The following is a 17777-nucleotide window of genomic DNA, read 5'->3' as shown; positions in this document are numbered from 1 at the left end:
CATCACCAATCAACTAAACGTCTAGTAGCAGTCTGCAGTAATAAGCACCAACAAAGGGCAGGGAAACATGGCCCATAATTTATAATTTAATTTGTAAACATTGTTGTGGTAAGTGCAATGGATGAGACAAACGACACACACACACACACACACACACACACACACACACAGCTGCTGAAGTAAACAGAGCTCAGCTGTAGAATGTGGTCCCAAGGTCATCCTTTCTTTTTACCCTGAATCTTAAGGTAAGGTCTGAGGTTTGACTATCTAAATTATAAAGTGTGTGAGTAACTGCGTGACTGCGTCCAACAAAAGAGGCTATTTATATTGGTCTAATATAGTTTGAGTTTTTTGTCTATGATAATGACTAAAGGAGTAGATTTTGAGGATAAATGGCCCATGAGCTGCTTTGATAGCTATTAATTTTTATGTTTTGTTTGTTTTATCTCTCTCTTATTTTCTCTTGCATGTGTATTTGTGTGCAAGTGCAAGTGGCAAAAGATGATAGAAAGTCTGGTTAATAATCCCAGAATGGCAACAAAATATATTAAACAGATACAAATTTAAAAAAGAATCTTCTGATTAGCACATTCTTCAAATTTCAACTGAACTTGAAGCTTACATCAGCTTTTTATTGCATAAAATGTGTGTGCATGTGTCAGAAACACAAAAGAGGAGTTTCTACACTCATTACCCATTGTTAACATAACATTCTATTATCTTAACTATTATCTTACATTACACAAAGTATCTTTTGATCTTAAATTCATATGGGGAGAAATTAGAAATTAATCAGAGCCCCAGAGCTCCATCAAGTTTGCCTGTGATGCTCAGAGATTATTATGTTTTTCAGTCGAATTTATCTATTTAAAGGAGACTTCACCAAAAAACATTTTTTTATTCCTATTATCCCGCTCCGTTCATTTGCCTTTGTGAACATGAACAAGCGTCTCTGGCATCTCTTGAACTGATCCAATTCATCAGGTATTCCAGTCATCACAGGAGCAGAGCAGAGATCACTTCTTTTCCAGGATAATGGCTGTCTAATAATTGCTGTGTCAATCATGTCAGCTTCCTGATATTGAATAATACATATAATAATATAGTGATTTTTTTTTCCTGACTCTTTAACATGCTGTGGTATAAAAATAAAAATAAATAAAAATATAATATAACAATATGTTTTATGTCTTTTCTGACCACAGTTCAGTCAGTGAATAAATAAATAATTGAGAGACAGACTGAGGGAGTTAGTATTCAGGCCTGCTCATGTCAGGGCTGGGATGTGGTGAAATATAGTTGTAATTTCATGCTCATCTCATCCTACAAACACCATGACCGCTGACTGTTAAAGTCATGAAACCATCCAGACACAATGGAGACAACGGAAAAATGACTTCTCATCTCAGACACCCACCTTCCTGTGTGCTCAATCCAACATCACAGAAATACACTGTGTGTGCCTTAAAAATAAGGCCAGGACAAGTCAAATTCATCATTCAGCTAAAAAAGAAGGCTCCTACGTGTTTGAGAATGAGTACACATTAGCGCAAGTCCCTTTTTAAAGGTCACACATTATATTGAGGTAGATTTTAAAGTCTTCTGATTATAATACAGTAGGTCTAGGTTCTATATTAATACTGTGAAAGTACCAGTGCCTCAGTCAAGAGAGAACACAGCCTGCATTCAGATACTGAGCCTTAAAACCAGCTATCAGCACTATTGTAACTTTGTGATGGCACAACAAAGCAGTCACTACCCTCATGCTCTGTCAAAGCCCCGCCCACCTACACAGACAGTACAACCTTGCAGGATTTGGTTTCTCCCAGAGTATAAGTGAGTTTGTTTTTCCGATTTTTATCAGATGATTGTTGACTGTAATGGATGTGGTCATTTGGACAGAAAATAATATGTTAGAGAAGAGCAAAACCTGTTTTTATTTGTTTGTCCTTTATTTGTCCTCCGTTACTGAGATTTCAGAATAAAGGTCATCTTACATTTTCCCACATTTCAGTCATAGTTTTGAGGCTATTCCTCTTATGCCTCATGTGAGTCTCATCCCTTAGTCTTCAGGGATGCTGTGTGCCGTCTACTTAACATCTGTTAAATGTGCAACTTTTGTTAGCATGAAGAACTTTGAAAGCTTTTGCCTCATTATGTCGTTTCTGCTCTTCATTCTTGCTACTAAACAGAAGGTAATGAAAATAAGCCCTGTGATGTCTTATTATGCAGCTACTTCAAATCATTTGAGATTGTTCCAGACAATGAAAACATTCACCAGATGTAGGCCTGTGTCACAGTGCTCACTTACTCACATTATGCATTCTAACATAATATCCTCAATAACTATCAGGCCTTAGTAGAAAGTGTGGACCCCATTAGCCAGATATATTGAACTGATTAGAACAATCACTTGTGTTCATGTTGCATGAATTGGGATTTATGTTTCTGAGGGTTAATATTTGGTGTTAGGTGCCAGAGCAGCCAGTCGTCTGTCACCAGAGTTTGAAGCGATGTACGCATTACCAGACAGCTAAACACTGTAACTTGACCGAATTAGCTGGAAGCTTCAATGATGAGGACGCATGAGGTAAGTTGTCAACATGAACTTGTACGTCCATTTAAGAGTGATGAAGAAGAATTGTGTAGCGAGTTGTCTAACAGAGCTAAGTGGTAAACAGATTCCTTTTTCTAACACACATCGGATCGGTGCCTCAACTCCTGTACTCGCCAATACCGATGCCGACATTTTCATCAGTATCGGAGGCATTTCCGATTAGAGAGCAACAAACAAAAACGTTGGATTAAGGAGGCCTTCAAGATCAGAAAGTGGGCCCAGGGGACAATCAACAGGGATGAGGGGGCCTACATGCTCTCATACACCTTGGACGCTCTGCTCCATCAAACATCCAGCAGCAGCAGGCGTGATCAGCCTGGAAAATTTGAAAAAAAGAGCTGATCACATCTTGACGAAACATCAGCAGACATGTCACAGCACCATCAGGTGACCCGTCTGAAGAAGACTGCAGTATAAGCAGGACTCGGTTCAGTATTTTTGCAAAATGACTGTTTTTTTTTTCTTTCTTTTTTTCCTCATAATCCCTGCACACCACCGTATCAGACTGGCAAGTTCAGACAAAAGAGCTCAGGTCAGTCTGAATGCAGCTTAACACAAAAATAAAAAGCAGGACATGCCTATTTATGATTCCTGTCTGTGACTGGTGAACCTTTGACCTTGTTGTGTGTTCCCGCTTCAAATATCCACTCTCACTTTCACTGCTATAGAGGCTTTTCCACCACCGTCTTAAAACAGCTTCAGCCTCAGACCCTTGTCAGCTCCAGTCCCTAAAGCCCCTCTGCTGTAAAACTGGCCTCAACTTTGTCACATCCCATAATGCCTGCAACCTTATAAACCTGACAATCTCTGTGCGTGCCTGTGTGTGTGTATGAGAGAAAAAGAGAGAGAGTGTGTCTCATGTATGGTAATTAGTGTCTTTGTGTGTCTTTGTGTGCATGCCTCCTGGCCTCTGTGTATTTGTGTGTGTGTGTTGTCAAGTAGAGTTTTACAGGCTAGACTCTGACATAAAGCCTTTAGTAGCCTGTCATGGAGCTTTATAAGGTTACACCGGACAAGGCCTAATCCCCACACACAGTCCATGAGGTAAATGTGTGGAGAGAGGGTCAGTGAGAGAGAGACTGACATCCTACTAAAGGCTGATCTAGACTGTGCTTGGCTGACATCTTTGTTAATTTTGTCATCCCAGCCGTGTATGTGTGTCTGCGTGTATGTGTGAGAGAGAGAGTTCGTGTCCTCTCAAAAAAAGAAAAAAAAAAAAAAAAAACTTCCTTGAACAAGTTCCAAATGTTCACGTTTTCATGTGCAGAAAATGTGAAGTGCTATATGAAGGACCTGGGTGAATTCCACCTCTAATTACACTGATTTTTCCTCTCTGTGTCCTTTCTTGCTTCAAACAAATAGAAATAATAGTAGAAAAAATGAAATTACTGCCTTGGAGCTAAAATGGTGCAGAAGAAAAAAAAAACGAAATTTTGTCTGATTGCTCCATTAGTTCAGTTAAAGGTGTAATTACCGAAACTCCTAATCTTTAATCATCTTTTAATTACCATATCATGTAGTCATTATAGCAGCTCCTGAAGGGAGGAAGTTAAACTTTCTACTTTGGTTTTTAGGGGTAATTATTTTGGCCCAGAATTCCTGGCTGAGTGCAGATGTTTCTTAGGTGTGATGATACACATCTTCTGCAACTTCATTCCATTAAGCAGCTCTTTGATTTCACACCATCATTATCTGAAGCTAATATTGGGCTAATAATCTCCTTCAGAGTGTTTTAATTTTACTACTTAGTTTAAAAAGGCAGATTTGTGTTTGTTTTTTGTGCTGTTTTTGTTTGTTTTTAACCAACACATGTTAGCTTGACCGAAATATAGACAGCATCATCTGATTTCCCAAGATTTCTACAGAGACTCTGGAGCACACTGATTTTATGGAAACTAGGCTACATTAAGGCCCTGTTTAAAACTGCAAAATATTTTATCGGATGTGCCTTTCGTTTAGACGGCAACAGCGTTTTGGGGGCTTGAAAACGCAGACTTTTGCGTCACCGTATGCACACAGATTTCCACCCCAAAAAACTCTTGTCTAAACGCGAAATAAAAAGTGAGAACGCAACGCCACTTTTGCGTTTACTGTTCAGATCGTTTCCGTGTAAAGCCAATATCTTGTTGAGGGCTTCAAGGGTGGTATTCACTGTACCTTATATAATATACAGCAGGCATCACCAAATGGCGGACCTCGGTCCGGATCCGGACCGAGTGATGGTTTGATCCGGACCCGAGACCAATCTCTAATAAGTTACAGTAACATTTTCCTGGAGCATTTTTTTCCGACGGGACAGCGGGCTCAGCTAGGTCAATACGGCAGCTTCACTCAATTGAGCCAATCAGATCGTTTGTTTACCCTACGCGGCCAGTGCGTCCGAGAGGGAAAGAGAAAGGAGACGGAGTGATAACAGCCTTGCTCCAAAATTAAAAAAATTGATGCTGAAGTCAAAGGCGAGCCACCGGGCGTTTGTGGCCGCCGCGGTGGTTAAGCGTGTGTGTGTGTGTGTGTGTGTGCGTGTGCGTGTGTGCGCGCGCGCGCGCGTGGGGGCAGTTCAGATGGGTCTCTTTCATGTGCGCTCACAACCGAGAGCGACGCTGTAGCGGTGCGTATTCGGTGCGACGTGCTTGTTTCCTGCTTCTCCGCCGGTGTTGTGTCAGACCCCGGTTCTCCCTCGGTCTGTAAACTTTTTCACGCGGAGCTCTGCCCCGTTTGCAAGGAGCAGGAAGCCCGTATGCGGGAAGACGTCGCTTCAGACATGTAGAATGTGTGTTATAGAAGAGAAACACCCATTTCAGGACTACTGACTTGTATCACCAGAACAGAACAGACATATCCTGTGATTTTCAGCCTCCCTCCATATTTAATGGAGGGGGACAATGCAATGACAGTGCAGCTATCAAGATGCTTTTGACACCTTGGCCTCAAAAAAAGAAAGAAAAAAAAAAGCACCAAACTAACAAAAAAACAAACAGGGAAACCCCCTTATTTATTCTGTCTTGTTCTCTTAAATTGAAATAACAGGCCTTAAATTAATTTGCCTATAGGGGCCACTTTTATTCATGGTAAAAAAAAAAAAAATTAAAAGCTAGTTGTTTACTATACAAGTGCACTATGTTAAATGTTTCCTGTGTTGAAAATTGACAATAGATATGAAAATGCACTTTGTTGGGGTAGGCTATAGCTTATATATAAGACACCATTTGGACTTTATAAGGTTCGGACCTTTCACTTGGATGAAATTTCGTAACTGGACCTCAATGAATTTTAATTGAATACCCCTGATATACAGTATATATAATTTTAACTATTATTCAGATTTGTTCATATTAGCGAATTCTACTGTCCACTAGGGCTGGGCGATTATTCGATTTTATTGATTATTTTGAATTTGTAGTAAAAATTGACATACAATTTGTTTACATGAAAATCTTGTTTCTCTTTAACATCTGCCACCGACACTCCACTAGTTCAGAGTAGGTTCACAGGCTTGTGTCAATCAGCAATCAGCAACTGAGAGAACAATCGATGATGGGTTCTTGCCGATGTCACAAAACACACACAAAAGTTGCTGCAGCAGTGCAGCGCTACATCCATTGTGCTCTGGCTCTGCTGATCGGTGATCAGATGGCTGTGAGAGTGTCCAATTTTGAACTCTTTTTATACATACAAAGTGTAACGAAACACCAGGCTAAAGGGAGAGGAACAGTAGAGCGATCCTCTGACAGCTCATCTGTGTGAGCTGCAGGTGACAAAGTTTGCAAATTGGCTGTGTGGTACTGTATGTCTTGTGTCTCTGTCAGTTTGAAACTGGTGAAAGCTTACCATCTCTTCTTTTTGACTATTTTTTTTTTTAAGTAGGGGGAAAAATGATTTAAAATGTGAATTGGATTTGTTGTAGAATTTACTACTGTCCAATGAAATTTCACTCTGACATTTTGAGGACACAGTTGATCATGTTTAAGCAACATGGATTGTTCGCCAACATCTGTGATACAAAAACAGCTGTCAGAGTCACTGACCGCCCATGTCTCCTAACCAGGGAACATCCACCCTCAAATCTAATTTGCATACAAATTCCTCTCTGTTTAATTCTGGATGGGTTTATTTTGGATGTGTCTTAAAATTTTGCTGCTATATGTTTTTTTCAAATCCACAAAGGATAATGTCCCACTTTGACCATGTGTACTACATGTACTGATGTTAACTTTTACACTTAGGCATATTAGTTCTCGCAAGTGAGAAAAAACACTTAAAAACACAAAGATAGCTCTCAAATCAAAAATACATACCTTACATATCTTGGTCACTTAATAACTATCAGCTGCGACATATAGGAGAAAAACAGCAGAAAGCACAGTGGATTTTAAGGCAAAAAAACAAGTTGGTTACATTTAGAAAACAATCACGAATTGAAGAGACGGTGCTGGTGGTTTTTCCAAGAGGAACAAAACTGCATCCCCTGTGTCAAATTTCTATATATATTTAATTATATTAAGGAATCATGCCCTGTGTCTTGTCTCACTGATAAACATCATGGATTTTGTCGGTGCGGGGTTGGTTATTTCAATCATCTATAGTGCTGCATATTCATATCAATCACAGTGATTACTTCCTCTGAAGTTTAATTATGGTCATTTTAAACAACGCTGGTCCAACCCTGCAGTAGTTTTGGCAGCCATTTTAAAAATGGCCACCAGGGAGACATTATGCTAATTTTCTGATAATACTATTGCTAAAAGCACTTATAATTAGCACATGTGTATGCCAAAATATCTGTGTGAATAATTAACAAATGTGTGTGCCAAATTCTCCTCTCCCTTAAACCAAGGTGCATCATTGTGCAAAATAGCTGTATTGTCTACAGCAATGCAAAAACACGGTCGCATTTTTTAATGCAAATCGACAAATCCTCAGCATGTCCTACTTTTTAGAGACATGGAAAAAATATTTAGTTTGTGGCCTATCCCTTTTTTTGAGTATTCAAAAAACAGAATTGAAGTGGTAAATTAAGGGATTATTATAAAAGATGAAACTGCAAATGTCTGGTTCCAGAATAAATACATACATTTCTATCTTGAAATGAAATACTCTAATGGATTGTGTATGGTAAATTATCTGAATTTGAGTAAAGCAAGAGCAACATCAACCCACACTGGCGGATTTTTTTTCTTTCTTTCTTTTTTTAACTATGACAGCATCAAATCTCCTGACTCCCTCCAGGTTCACTACTGCTGCCACATTAGCATTACATTTGCATTCGATTAGTGTTTCAAAAAAAAGTCAACACATTGAATCCGCAGCTGTCCTGCCGTCATCTAGAACCAATATTGATACAGTATGACTGCTGCTTTAAAAAACACATGGTGGGACGTTGACAGGAGTGTGCTGAAAACATGGGCTCACGCAGGCAGACACACTGATGGCCTGCATATGCAATTAAATATGTCCCAAGTCTGGTTGTAACATCAAGGCTGAATCAGGAGATTGAAAACTCTAGCTGACATTGACACTTATGTAGAAAACAGCAAGAAAGAAAGAAAAGGACAAGAGAAAGGACAGGGGATGAGAGAAAAAAAATGGAAAAGATAATGAAGGTCAAAGAGGCTAAAGACAAATGTGACAGTGGAATGGGCTTTAAAAGATGTTGGAAACTTTTAGATTCTGCTCCGTGTTGAACCAATTGTACTGTGTCCAATGTTTCCCATACATTAATTTATTTGCGTATTCAAATAAATTATGTCCACCACTAATAGATTTTTCGACCAATGCAATATCGTTCCGTTCATTCATCTCCACATAGCACTCTTTCTCCGTTAACGACGTCAATACACACACACACACACACACACAGAAGCGCGCATGCATGACAGTAATGCGTGGTAAAAGCGAAACTCATACGGTCGCCTCCCCCACCATCGGACGTTGTTGCTGAAAGTTGTCAGCAACAACACTCAGATACACTGTGGGATTATCTTACAAACATTCCCCACACCATCACACCATCACACCATCACCACCTGCCAAAGCAGGTTGAGCCCATGGATTCAAGTTCCAACTCTATCAATCTGCTGCCTCAGCACAAATTCAGATCTATCACAGAAAGTCTGTCAACTGACAGTCCAGTTTTGGTGAGGCAGTTTCAACTGCAGCCTTGGGTTTCTGTTCTTGGTGACAGGAAGTGGAACCTCTTATGGTCTTCTGCTGTTGTAGCCCATCCACTTCAAGGTTGGATGTGTTGTTTCTCCACAGCATGATGATTATTTGATAACTGCAACCAGTCTGACCTTTCTTCTCTGACCTCTCACATCAGCAAACTATCATCACTGCTGTTCACTGGATGCTTTTTTGTTTCTGCACCATTCTTAAAAAAAAATTCTAGAGACTGTTCAGTGTGAAAATTCCAGGAAATGAGCAGTTAGTTACTAGAGTGACATTAATTTTGGTAAGATGACAGAGCTAAGAAGGAGTAAGTGACTGTTTCTGTACAGCATGTAGATCTCTGACCTGCATTTCAGCTCATAAGCTTTATGGTTTTAGCACTCGTGTTTCTGCTATGTTATTTCAGGAGCTTTGAACATGTTGAAGAAGTGATGGACTGAAGCAAATGTTTCTCACAACTTCTCTATACTGACATACAGAACATTTTATCTTTTCCAGTGAGTTACTCAGGACTACTTACATGAATATTAAAAGCAAGTAATTCCTAAAATCTATGACAACAGGTCACTTTTCCCTGACCTTTGGATATGGCCCTTGGGTTCACACCAACAACACAGGCTTGAGACGTCCTGGTAACATTAATAAACATGTGGAAATGATTGTACACCTTGGTTCAATAGGTTTGACGCAAAATTATGGTTTGGATTAAAAGCCCTAGTGTTTTGGTAACATATCCATCCAACCCATCTTCCTAATGGTGCAATCTTTTTCACTCATACTAGGCCTGCACTATATGAGCAAAATGTGCGACGTTAAAATTTAACCCTCTCCTGCTTCCTCTCCTTACTCATTGCATTTAAGGCAATCACGCATGTTCATATCTCGATGACAATGAAAATACAATCATTTGGTCAGCCCTAAAACATACTATGCCACACGACTTCCTCCCTTGCTCCCATCATTGTTGCTATAGCGACAAAATGTAATATTGCACCATGTGTTATAACGTTGTTGTACTTTACCGTTCTATATTTTCCCTTTTTATTCAACAGTCAAGTATGAAAGAAAGGCCTGAACTAACATTGCATTCTCTTGTTACAATCTGCCGATCCTTTCTAGTATTTTCCTTTGTATTCAAAAACCCATTATGACTCGATCATTTAAGTAAATCCATGTCAAAACCTATTGTGATTACAATAATCTGCCCTCAAATGCAAATGTGTTGGGTACACCTACACAAACCTAATGCGGTATAATACAACAGGCCTGCAATAAATCCACCATTGATGAAGATTATAATGTTCAGATATATTGTGCTGTTCGAACATTTTCTCAATCTTAATTCATCTAAACGGGATGGGCAAAATATTAGGGACACCCCCACAGCTTATACCTGCAGAGTACAAAAGTTCCACAAATTACCATTACTATAAATCAACACCTATTTCATTAGTATTAGTAGTAAAAGCATTATCATACATGGCACTGATGCAGAAATTATTGACCTATTAATGAGATCACAAGCACGTTTTGCTGTATGAGGAGATGAACACACCACAGTTTTATGTTGTGTTGTGTTTACAACCCACAATTGTACAATGTTTTGACTCCCAAGAAGCCAAAGATTAATCAATAATTATCCTGTGATTCTTGGGGCCCTTAGCAAAACATTACCAAGGACTTTTAACACCAGACATCAGAAAAGCAATATTACATTGTAATTCCACAATAAACACTCTAAGAGCCATAAAAGCCTAAATAAATAATGAAAGAACTTCAGTGTTGTTCATTATAAATAACCAGTGATATAAGGTTGGCAACACTGCCTCTGTGATGCTATTCAAATTGTACATTATTTGTTAAAAGAAGGTGGTGGGATCCATATTTTGAGATATTGCTGTAGAGTTCAGTTTGTCAGCCCTCCAGGCCCCCTAACAGCCAGGGGCCCCAAGCAGTTGCCTTGTTTGTCTGTTCACAAGCCGCGAATCTGACAATGAGCATTGATCAGCAAGATTTACACAGGTTCACTTCAAAATAACTGTCAACGTTGTTGTACAATACTGATACTTCCTGGCATCTTCAGGCCATTACATGTCAGAAGAAATGTTGTTTTGAATACTTTTCAATTTCATTTTTTCAACATCTCAAACTTCATCGGAAACTGTATGAGCCACGACCCACACTTTTAAAACATAGAGGAATTCAGAATGCTTCAAGCAAACTACTTTTTTCTTTCTTTTCTTCAAGGACAGATTGAAATGTTATATCCCTACAAATAATCTGCAGATAGAGAAGGATGTACTGACTGTGCCATCAGACCTGACAAATCCAGAGGAGGAGGAAGACATCAGACAGACAATTTGCCTACAGCTGGAGCTCATCAGGCATCACACCTGATGTCAACCCTGACTCATCAGGACAGACAGCCTCAATCACAGAGGAAGGTCAGTGAGCACATCTGCATGCATGCTAATAAGTTAATCTTGCCATATTTAAGCTGCTCAAACTACCGTAAATTCCGGACTATTAAGCGCACCTGAATATAAGCCGCACCAGCAAAATTTTAAAATAAAATAGATTTTGTACATATATAGGCCGCACCTGAATATAAGCCGCAGGTTTTTCGTGTTGTAACATGAGATATTTACATAGAGAGACAGTACACGGAAGAATATGTGTGGAACTATGCAAGTCCGCTCGCTTTTCCGCTGTTTTGGTTACGCTCCTAGCCATGTGCATTTGTTGACAATGAAGCCATGTGCATTTGTTGACAACGAAGCCGTCGAAAAATCAATAAATGGAGTGGTGGATAGGGCTGTCACTTTTTATTCGACATTCGAATATTCGTTCGAATGTGGGGGGAAAAGTTCGTATTCGAGCAGTAATGAGCTGCTCGATATGCAGGCTGCAGCCAAGATACTCTATTTACCGTCTTTGGCTACAGTGCCCGGTGCCTGCATAGCGCCGCGGAACGTCCACCGGACGCGGAAGGGCCGCGAACAGCCGAGAAGCGGAGCCAGTTTACTTTCTGTGCCCATATTAACCGCTGGTGTGATGTCGCGGCGTGCACCTCCGCGGCCGGCTCGCGCCGTGCAGCGTCTGGTCTCTTTTGTGTGAGAGCCGCGAGCAATCGCGTCAAGCTGGGCAGGAAGTCAAACATGAAACAACGAGAGTATCCGGTCAATTTTCAAAATAAAACACCGCGACTGTGTGTGCTGCGGCTGCGGCGGCGGCGGCGGCGGGAGGGGGGGGGTAATATTCGAATATATCCGAACGAATTACGGGTCATTCAATAATCGTTCGAACCTCATTTTTCTAAAAACTGACAGCCCTAGTGGTGGATAACGTTACATAACATACGATGTTACGGCGTGTGTGTTTGTGTAGTCTTAACCGTCATGAACAAAAGATTATGGGTTACGGAGCGCGTTTGTGTCACGGTGCTGCAGAGACGAGAGCTGGCACACAGGGCAGCGACCAGGTGCTGTAGTGATGTTGCAAGGTTGGTTTTCAGCCATGAGACGCCAGGTGAAGACAGAGAGCTGCCGTTCTCACTCGTAACAAGTCATGTAGCGAGTTAAACCATCACAATTACTCCGGAGGCACCAACACGGCATCAACACATCACCAACAGACAGTAACATGCCTGGTTAGAAAATAAAACACTGCACCAACACTCAAAACTAGTGTCTTCTTCGGCGCATAATCTTTCCCCACATGTCTGTCTCACTTGCGCTTCCTGCTAGAGCGCACCCCGGAGGCCATTAGCCAGTAAAAATCTATAAATTAGCCGCATCGTTGTACAGGCCGCAGGGTTCAAAGCGTGAGAAAAAAGTAGCGGCTTGTAGTCCGGAAATTACGGTAGTGGAACTGTAGGCTGAAGGCCGATGGAGTAGGACATAATCAGAGTAATGAATAGCACTACATACTGCATGTAGACAAAACACAGATGTACACAACATCACCTTCTAATGTTGGAGATAATTTGATGTCATGTCAAGAAACTCACTACCATTATTTTCAGTGATTCACCAGGACTGTCTATCTGTTACTGGACAGGTTGTTGTTTACAAAAAAATGGAAAGCCAACAAACTGAATTTGTCACATATTTCCCCAAATCTCACTTACGTCTGAAAATCTAACAGGTTTTATAGATATGATACTAATGCTCTTCTAAACATAAAAAAAATGCTTTATGTAAAACTTCCAATTTTTCTGTCAACCATTTTCGACTTACATTCTTTAGTTTGTTTGGTTGTTTCACTTTCACCAAGGTTGAAGACACAGGTCCTACAGTGGTAAGGGGTCCCAATCACTAGTAGTAAAGAAGGACCTGAAACTGTTCACTATTTTGTATTTTGGTGGATGCATACAATTGTAGTTTCTTCCTTCATGAAGATGTAGCAACAACAAGAAACAAGAGTTCAGTTTTGGGTGAATTTGAACTTTTGACAATGTTTAGTCCAAAATAGATCAGCACAATATGAAAAAAACAAAACATCAAAGGAATGTTTGACAGTCATCAAAATCTGCAATATTTAACTGGGCTTAATGGTTAAAATGGCTCGTATGGCAATCTGATTTTATTGTATGATTTTATTGTTTTATTATATAAATGTGATTTTATTGGACATGTTACGTTAATCACTCCCCAGATAGGGAAGGACTGAAGGAAGGTAACGTCTGCTGTTTCAAAAGAAAAGAGCATGTAAGAGGAAACAAAAGAAAGGCAAAAAGGGAGAAAGGAAGGAAACTGGTGTGCTTTTGAGTTGGCTAGAAATGAGTGATATTGATATGATGAACAGCCACCTCTGCCCTGTGCTGTAATCAGTCTTTCTGTCCTGACAGACTGGAATCAGCCATTTACTTCAAGGGGGAACAAGAGATCAAGGATAGACAGAGGAACAAGGAAAAGAAAAACAGTCAGCAATAAAGGGAGGCATGGATAGACACGCTAAGAGAGAGTAATATAGAGAGGAAATACTGTGTACGTAGGAAGCAGGTAGACAGAGTGCAGAGAGAGTGTAAAAGAGACAGGGGAGCAGAAGAGATGAATACCCTGGGCTGGACGCATCCTGTTTGTACTTCACCAGTGATCTATGTTCTTGCTGTTGTAATCCATCCACCTCAAGGTTTGACACATGGTTCATTCTGAGTACTGTAGTAAAGAGTGGCTATCTGAGTTACCACAGCCACGGCCTTTCTGCCAAGTCAAAGGAGAAGAGTTCAGAATAAGTGGAGCTCTCACTAGGTATGTCTGTCCACAGACTGGATTTGTTGGGTCGATTTTGTCTCCATTGTGGGTGAACAGTAGACACTGTGATGTGTTCAAATAAACAGCTTCAGAAACAGTCAAACCAACTGTCTGACACCATCAATCACACCATCGTCAAGGCTATTCAGACTTCAGACACTCATTTAGTATTCAGACCCTTTATGACAGAATCCAGGCACATCCTGTTTGCTTTATTTATCCTTGACATGTGACTGCAACTTCCACAACAGTCCATCTGCGGAAGACTAGGGATGGGTACCGAAATTCGGTACTTTTTTGGTACCGACTGAATTCCCTCCAAAGTACCGAGTATCGATTCACATAAAGTCAATCGGTACCACATTTCGGTACCTGAACGCACCTTCGTCGTGCGTCAGCAAGAGTGCAGTCTGCATGAGCACCGCACACTCGCGCCCGCCCCCCTCCTCCTCTCTCTCTCTCTCTCTGAAATGAGACGCAGAGAAGTGGTAGCGCCAGCCCGTCGTTTTAAATCACTACCTGAAAAACAGCCATCCGTCATTTAACGTGAAGAACGGACTGTTGTGACAATCCGTACCGAAGCGGTCCGGTCCCGAGTCCCGCTTCTCATCACAGCGGCGCCATTCAAGTCCTCGTCACGTAATGAGAGCACATCTAAACGAGGATGAAGTCTCCCACTCTCCTCTCGTCAAAACGTGAAGTCCACATGTTGCAGAGTTTGCACTGCAGTTTCAGTTGTTTTTTTAATTTGACAAAGTTTCACACAGAGCTTTCTGATGGCTGTAGGAGTCTCTCCATGTTTCTCCTTTTCCCACAGTAAAAACTGACATTTTTTCAGACAAGACGATAGTCTCATAAACTTTTTTTTTTTTTCATTGAATGACTATTCCATTATATGAAAATCATTGCCCATCCCTAAAACATAAAAAATAATATTTACCTCTTAACAACATCACAACTCATCTGTTAAGAGGTAAATATACACTCCTGAGGAGGTGTGATGTTGTTAAGAGGTAAATATTAAAATTTTAGATATTTTGATTTTTTTTTTTTTTTAATTACCACACACACAAAAAGTACCGAAAACAGGTACCGATTGGTACCGATATCGGTTCCCAGGTACCGAGTATCGATACCGTATCGATTCAAATGCGAAAGGTACCCATCCCTACGGATGACAGTATACTGTATAAAGTACGAAAAGCATCTTTGGGAGAAACACTATACCATCAAGTTTAAGAAACTCTCAGAAGACCTCAGACATCGGGGCAAAGGTATACCACCAATTCTAGAGCCACATGCCATTTTCCCTAATAATGACATGGCAAGATGGGTTTTGTGACCCAGAACCCAACAGAGCTTCAGAAGTTTGCTACTGACAAGGGACAAACTGAAAAGAGTCCATAGTCCAATCTGACAGAGCTTGTGAGGATCTAAAAAGAAGAATGAGACAAACTGCCGAAATGCATTGGTGCGAAGTGTAAAAAAGACTAATAGCTATAATTACTGCGACTAGTTAGTTAAAGCAGAAGTAAGTGGTCCGGTCGTTTTCGCTAATGCTGCGTTCCAGGCAGGCTTTTGAAATCGTAAATTACAGCTTCAAGTCACAACTTACGACTTTGTAGCGTTTCAGGCAACCCACTCGTGTTTTTCCGACCTGTTTTACCGGTGAAAGTCACTATAACGGCCACTCGTAACTTCCGACCGGTGAACTCGTACCAGATCGAACTGGTACCACTTCACAGTCGGAAAAATACGAGTTTCCTTGAACGCACCATAACAGTCCTCGTCGCTACGTCACCACATTCACGGCGTTCCTTGGCTGCACACACAGCCCTGCATGCCGTTCTCTCTCCTCATTGGATAAAAACTGTAGGATATGATAAATGTTTTCTCTTCGGCTCAGAGCAGAGCAGAGGGACTGACAGACCCGTGTTTCAGACCAAACACTCTATGTAAGTGATTGCTGTCGGAAGATATAACTATTTAAGACTTATATTAACACAAATATATCACTTACTTCTGCTTTAAGTGTTTCTATATAAAATTCTAAAATCTTTTAATAAATGTTTAGGATGGACTTTAAGTGTGGCCCCTTTTAGAGCACAATTAATTGGAAAAAGACATTACTTTATATATCTTCTCAAATCTAAAATAATGATGATACACTGCTGCCCCAAATGAATTTCGTGTTGGATAAACTGTTTACTTTGTTTGTTTGGTGTTCATTTACTAGAGGAGCATCAACTGTGTCACAGTTATCAAAACAAACCCCACAGAAAGGCAGTCATACTGATCCCACACAGGCCTCAGTCTAGTGAAGGCCCAAACCTTATCTGGGCCTACATTTGACTTCAGCTTTACCAGGATCCCTGTCCTCAGGCACCAACTGTAACTGCAACACCAGTAATACAAGTTCCAGTGGAAAGAATGACTCACATCTGTGGCCAAAACATCAGAGACTCAGTCACATGGCTGAGCCTCAGTCAGACCCAGACTCAGATGAGGAGTCTATTGAGACCAGAAACAGAAACTAGCAGATGTAACCAGAACTGCTAACATAGTTAGCATCTTCTATTTGTTTAAGTTGTTTGTTAACAGTGCCTGATAGTGTTATTGCTCGTGCCAATATAAAATCTGCCTCTTCATATGACATGGTTTTAATTATCCCCGCCCTCCATCATCACAAAGCACAGGATTGGTTTCGTAGCTTATATGATAGTTCACTACAGCTCCTTGATGATCATGTGTTAGCGAATATTTTAGAAATAGAATAGAAATGTAATACCTAGAGTACATTGTTGAGCGCACAGTGATGATTCAGCCATCCCATCAAGCTAGACAGGAAATAATCAGTGGGGAGTGTGATCAATAGCAATGAATGAAAAAAAAACACCCTGAAATAATGGGCATTACGATAAAATGAGTTGTTTTACATAGTGACTGTTCTCCTGCGCTTTAATGCCACAGCTGAGAAGGAAAATGAGCAGAATGACTTTTACATTCATCGTTTGATCAAGATGGTTTTTGCTCAGACACTGTTTATAATGACTTCAAAAAACCTCAAGGGAAGAAAGTGACAAAGAGATACTGTACAGTCAGACTTTTGATGACTGTTGTGGAAGAAAAAGACAAGGGAACGACTGTGCCCTTACTTTTGTGAGGGAAATAACAGGATGAAATACACAGGATGGACGAGAAAACGCATATATACAATGAAGGCACAGGGGAAAAGATAACAAATGATAGAAGTTATTTTGATTCATGACCCACAGCTGAATGTGTGCCTCGATTAGAGTCTCTGGGTTTTAGGGTTTCTCGTCCAGTAATTTAATTATTTATTGCCATATTTTGTTAAAGAGGAACTAAACCCCTAAACCACTTTTTTCTGCTGAAAACAAATATATTTGGGTATAAGGTAGTGTTGTCAGTTGATTCTGGTCCAACTTTTGACATTTTAGTCAAAATATTTCAATTTGGTGTATTTTGTAGTAAAAATGTAGAGTGACTGCCCTCTATGGGTTGAAACACGGCTATTACAATCAAATTTTTCTATTGGCTGAGATGGAGGCAGATGACGTTTTGGAGGCAGCTTTCGTCACCGGCCACTAGCTCCCGACCAATCAGCACCGGCTGCTGCCTGCTGCTAACGGTTGCTAGGCGCTCTAGCTGCTCTGCTGCGGCTAACGGCTGCTAACAGCTGCCTGAATGGGAATCGTTAGTGCGGCCGGCGCTAACGA

Source organism: Trachurus japonicus, chromosome 1, assembly GCF_045865225.1.
Source record: "Trachurus japonicus isolate A0001 chromosome 1, Traja_1.0".
Classification (NCBI taxonomy): Eukaryota; Metazoa; Chordata; class Actinopteri; order Carangiformes; family Carangidae; genus Trachurus; species Trachurus japonicus.
Note: the sequence above shows the minus strand (reverse complement) of the source record.